The 6,000-nt window shown below is 49.6% G+C and overlaps 1 long non-coding RNA gene across 1 annotated transcript in view; it reads left to right on the forward strand.

Moving 5' to 3' along the window:
* LOC132539270 (uncharacterized) overlaps positions 1-5,753 on the forward strand; it is a 54,363-nt gene extending 48,610 nt beyond the window's left edge. Inside the window, exons 2-3 of the long non-coding RNA XR_009550534.1 lie at positions 1,180-1,299; positions 5,618-5,753. This is a non-coding gene — a long non-coding RNA (uncharacterized LOC132539270). The remainder of the gene's footprint in view (positions 1-1,179; positions 1,300-5,617) is intronic.
* The last annotated feature ends 247 nt before the right edge of the window (positions 5,754-6,000 follow it).

Below are 6,000 nucleotides of genomic sequence, written 5' to 3' on the forward strand. Positions count from 1 at the left end.
TTCAGCTTCATTACTCTGCCACCAGGTTCCAGATGCTACCATGATGCCAACCTGACTTCCCTGGGCAGACGACCCCACTATGTGTCTTGGAGCCCTGCCTCCCCAGATCCCTACCCAACTAGGGAAAGAGAGAGACAGGGTTGGAGTATGGATCAATCTGCCAACACCTATGTTCAGCGGGGAAGCAATTACAGAAGCCAGGCCTTCCACCTTCTGTATCCCACAATGATTTTGGGTCCATACTCCCAGAGGATTAAGGAATAGGAAAGCTGTCAAGGGAGGGGATTGGATATAGAGCTCTGGTGTGGGCAATGTGTGGAAATGTGCCCCTCTTATCATGTAGTCTTGTCAGTATTTCCATTTTATATATAGAAATTTTTTTTAAGTCCTTATACATTCTTCTATCCTAAATGATAATCTGAAATGGTAAAGTAATATCCTTTGTTTGGCAATTCTTTCCAAAGCTTTGAATGTCTCCTGCCAGTCTCTTCCACCCTGTGTAGTCTCTCTAGAGAATCTACAGAGTAGGGCTCCCCAGAGAGCTCACCGGGATTATCTGTCTGCTGTGCCTGTTGTAGCCCAGTCCCAACTACAGTGGAAGAAGCCTTGGTGCTGCATGCTGTCGTTCCCACTCCCCTTCAGTCTTGCTGTATCTATGGCATCATGTGGGGCCTTGGGGTGTTTACTGCTCACCCTGGTGTGAGTGATGCCCTCTAGTCCTCTCTCAGCCACTCCATTTCCCATGGTACCTGTTGCTCCTGCTGGCACCACCTTTTATCAGTTGGGAACAGTGAGTGAGTGGTGGCCACAAACGGTGTCAGCCGGGTACCTCCAGGACACTACAAGGGAATGAAGTCATCCTGGCCCAGGAAGGAGAGGTAGAGCCCAGCGTCCAGCCTGGTGAATAATGCTGGCTTAGGGTGCTCCCACACTTCCAGAGACACCACACAGAGGGACCAAAGTCATATGCTGTGGATATCATTTCCTATCGACAGGCTGCTGAGCTAGTGGATTTGTGCAGGTTGAAGCCCTGCTGCAAAAGTAATATTTATATCAATAAAATTCCCTTGAAAAAAGAGAATCTAGTACCCCAGATCCTTGTCCTGTGTAGGGTTCTGAGTGGGGTTCTGGGGAGTCTCTCTGAGGGTGACTGTCTCACTTCCCTATTTTTCTCTGCAGGAATAATCAGGACTCACTGAGCCCTGGGTGTGCATGCCTGCTGCCCAGGATTCCTGCTGTGGAGGACTTGGACCTGGCTGATGCCTTCTGCCCCACAGAGCTCCACTGGTGATAGACCAGGTAGGCATTTAGTGCCTTGCCCTGCTTCCCTCTTAGAGGAGGTTCTGGTCCACCCTGGAGGATGAGAAGGGAGCCTTGTGACTCCTTCCTTATGTATTTTTGGGAGAATCAGCTCAGGGAAACAGATCATCTGGCAGCCAGGATGACTTTGAAGTCCAGAGTGACAGAGTACAGGGTGTGCAGTCCATGTACTTTATGAAATAGAAATGGAACTATCTCTGTCTCTCTCCTGAGCCTCATGACTTGTGACTACAAGGACCACTGTGTCACATATGTCAGTGGCAAATGAAGGGCATGTTTAGAATCAAGCATTGAAGTGGTCATTTTCTGTGTCTTGTGGTGTTGTTGGTCTGTGTGAAGAGGCTGTCTTCCCTGATTTTGAGACCACTGAGGGAGCATGGAGTGGCCTCACTTGGACCTTAACAGGGGCCATGAGTGCATAAGTGGGCATAAGTGATCACCAGGGACAGTGGCCCCCACCCCCCACTAAGTCAGCCTGCCTTGCCAGCACAAACCCATCCCCAGAACAGTAAGCAGTGAACCAAGAGAGACAGAGTGAGGGGGAGAAAGAGGGGTGCTGCTTGCCCCATGGACAGACAGCATCCCTCAGCAAGACAGAGCTGCAGTTAGGGGTACCAACTGCCATAAGCTTACAGAATGGAGACACCAAGAGATGTGCGTGAGAGCTAGAGAATAAAGTGCAGACCCCCAAGGGAGGCTTCTGTCCACCAGGAACTTAACAGGCTGAATGTGAACCTCCCCAAACCCACCCACCCTCAGGGCTCCCAGTGGGGGTGTCTCCTTGGACCCAGTCAGAGTCAACTCCAACAGGAGTTGGTACTTCAGCTCCCTCCCCAGCCCCATGTGAATCCTGCACGCCTGGTTGGTCTTCAGTGTCTCGTGGGGACTCCCAGACCAGCCTTCAAGGTGGGTGATGGACACCACAGAGTCAGTACAGGAATAGGCTGAGAGAAAGGCTGTCCCTTTAGGGAGTGAGAGCTCCTCAGGGAAGGAAGCACAGAGCAGGGGGCAACAGAACACAAGCTGGGCCCAGGGGGAGGCTGTGGGAGCAGTGCCAATGGGAGTCCAGCAGGTTTGGGAGTGGCAGCCCTGCTCACACAGCAGTACCCAGAACCCAGCACTGACACCCAGGAAGTACACCTGCTATACCCAGCCCACCCACACTGAGCAAAGGCACTTGCTGAACAAACAACTTTCTGTCCTCTGAAAGACAGCCCCCTGGACTCCCTGGGACTGCCTTGGTCACCTCCACCTCAGGCTTAGGTAGCATGGAGTGGGGCTGGTCTAGGAGCCTCTTCAATGCTGCTAAGAAGAGAGCACTAGCCTGGGCCATGTGGCATCTCCAGAGCTGGAGATGGGGGGTTGTTCCTGTGTGTCTCAGAACAAATAAGACCCCCCACTTATTTTCCTCTGAACTTTACTGCCACACTGACCAGACTGAATAGGAGTAAGCCTGCTCTTAAGGAGGCAGGTCACAGTCTCTGCTGTTCTGAAATAGGTTTTCCAGTAAAAACCATTTTACCTGTAAAATCAGAGGCCTAATAGAAATTGAGATACTTTCTCCAATAAATAAGTCTCCTTATATGCTTCCTAAAGACACTCTAGATGCTATAAAGTCAGTAAGAACAAAATATGTAATCATCAATTAGGAATTTTTAAAATGACCTGAAATACATCAAAGAAAAAAAAAGAAAAGGGAGTCGGGCTGTAGCGCAGCAGGTTAAGCGCAGGTGGTGCAAAGCACAAGGACCGGCATAAGGATCCCGGTTCGAACCCGGCTCCCCACCTGCAGGGGAGTCGCTTCACAGGCGGTGAAGCAGGTCTGCAGGTGTCTGTCTTTCTCTCCTCCTCTCTGTCTTCCCCTCTTCTCTCCATTTCTCTCTGTCCTATCCAACAACGACAACAACAATAATAACTACAACAATAAAACAACAAGGGCAACAAAAGGGAATAAAAAATTAAATTAATATTTAAAAAAAAGATGAAAAAAAAAGAAAAGACTGAAATGAGATGTTTCCCAACTCTAAAAAAAATTCTCTAGGATGGTATAATGGGGTAAATGTTTTTTTGTTTTCAACTTTCCTAAGTTCCCTAAATATACTAAAGACTGGTGTGATGCTTAAGTTTTATGGAACCATTTCATCTGGAAATGAGACAGGTGTTGAGGCAAAATTATCAGATTTTCCAACTAGCTATGGGAGTGCTCTGAAGGATCCTACAGCTTTTGATTCAGCAGATATTGATCTCTAGTCACTGCCAGATACTTTGGTCACAGGGACATATAAGGATCATAGGGAGACCTTATCATACAAAGGTGTTGGCTTTTCCACCATTAAGGGCAAAACCTGTGGTTGACCTCCCTGTGACCCCTAGCCATGACTGCCCCACCCAGGCCATGCCTGCCCTGCTGCTGTGACCTCCTGGTAGCCATTATGATGGGGACCAGAAACATATAAAAAGCACAGCCCAAACTGGGTTTTTTTTCCCACATGCCCTGGAAGCTTTCGGTGACCTGTGGCAGACCCTAGCTAGATTACCACCTCCTCACAAACACACACACTCTTTACACTTGCTCTCTCTCTCTCTCACCCTTGCACTCTTTTTTTTTCCCTTGAACTCTTTGACCCTCCTCTCCCTGCACCTTACCCTCCACCCACTCACTCTCCTTCTTCCTCCTCCCTTACCCATCCTTCCCCACCCCTCCCCTCCCCCACACTTGTCCCCTCCCTCCATTCTCTTTGCTAGTCCCCCTTCCCCTGTTCACCCCCTCCCTTAGCTAAATCAGATACTGTACATAGTGTAAATAGTTTTGGGTTTGGGTTTATATAATAAGAGTAGCAGTGAAGTTAGTTGTTTGTTATTTTTAATAGTTGATAGATTTAGTTCTTTGAAATAGTTAAGTATAGTTAGGTATAATGGACCAGAAAACCCCTCCCTTGGGAGAGGTTTTGGTCCCAAAAGGTTGCCATGTTCTAGGCGCCATTGGAGAAGGTGCCTTTCCATATATAATACTGGTCCTGCGTCTCAGCACCAACAAAGAGTTTGTCATCAAAATGACCAAGCTGGGCAGCTCAAACCTGGAGATGGCGTGACAAGAGAGGAAATCATACAGGGTTTGGCACATCCTAATATTATGCGGTTGCTGGGCACCACTGAGGAGAGGGGCAGGCTTTTTAGTCCCCCTTCCCCTGTTCACCCCCTCCCTTAGCTAAATCAGATACTGTACATAGTGTAAATAGTTTTGGGTTTGGGTTTATATAATAAGAGTAGCAGTGAAGTTAGTTGTTTGTTATTTTTAATAGTTGATAGATTTAGTTCTTTGAAATAGTTAAGTATAGTTAGGTATAATGGACCAGAAAACCCCTCCCTTGGGAGAGGTTTTGGTCCCAAAAGGTTGCCATGTTCTAGGCGCCATTGGAGAAGGTGCCTTTCCATATATAATACTGGTCCTGCGTCTCAGCACCAACAAAGAGTTTGTCATCAAAATGACCAAGCTGGGCAGCTCAAACCTGGAGATGGCGTGACAAGAGAGGAAATCATACAGGGTTTGGCACATCCTAATATTATGCGGTTGCTGGGCACCACTGAGGAGAGGGGCAGGCTTTTTATGGCCATGCCCCTTTGTGAGCGGGGGAAACCTGAGGCAGTACCTCAATAAGAATGGGCCAGTGATGGAGGAGGAGGAGGTCAGAAGTGTGTTTCTCTAGCTGGCATCCGCAGTACATTACTGTCACAGAGACTTAAAACCAGAGAACATTTTCATAGAGAACGGGGACAAGTTCATAATCATGGACTTTGGCTTGGGTCATTATTTTCTGGAACAGCCTATGACAACCCTGTGTGGCACTCCAGGTTACATAGAGCCAGAGGTCATCATGGGGGGCACCTATGGCCCAGGGGTCAATTTGTGGGAGCTGGGGAATCATACTGCATGAGATGCTGAAGGGATGCTGGCCATTTGAACCTTCAGGAGCCAGCTGTCCCTTCACACACAGCAACACCCTATCCTCACAAGTCCAGCACCTACTGGAAGGCATGCTGCAAATAAATCCTAGGCGGCAAATGGGGTGGACACAGACAATAAGTCACCCCTGGGTGCTCTGGGCCAACAAGGGCACTCCTGGAACCCAAGCCCACTGATGAGCTCATCCCGTCCAGAGTGCCCTTCGCCTTGTTTCCCTGGTGAACCTGTGTTTCTTCACCACCAGCCCCAAAGGACAAAGCCTGGGAGCTTGGCTCCTGTAGGGAAGCTCCTGTCTTCCGGAGTTGTCCATCTCGAGCCTTTCCTCCACACTAGGGACTTCCATCCTGAGCCCTGACCCCCCACTGGGACTCCCAACATCTCTGACAGCAGCTGCACTGGGTTCACCTGGAGCCTTGCACCCCCACCGGGGACTCCCAACACCCTTGACAGCAGCTGCTCTGTCCCCTCCTCCGAAGCTGTCCTGCCGCCAGCCAGGGCCCAGAGGCCAGCAATGCACCATGGCAAAGCCAGGAGGCTGCTAGATGGCTTCCTGCGGCTGTGCTGCTGCTGCTCTTCATCCTCCCACACAGGCAGGAGAACCTGTGTCCAGCCAGCTAACACATGAGGGTATCCCTCTGCGGTCTGGTGAGTACACAGAGCCCAAGCCCCTGGTGACAGCCCCACCCTGAGTCTCACTGGACTGTTCTCTCCTCTGC

Source organism: Erinaceus europaeus, chromosome 7 (assembly GCF_950295315.1).
Source record: "Erinaceus europaeus chromosome 7, mEriEur2.1, whole genome shotgun sequence".
In the NCBI taxonomy this organism is placed as follows: Eukaryota; Metazoa; Chordata; class Mammalia; order Eulipotyphla; family Erinaceidae; genus Erinaceus; species Erinaceus europaeus.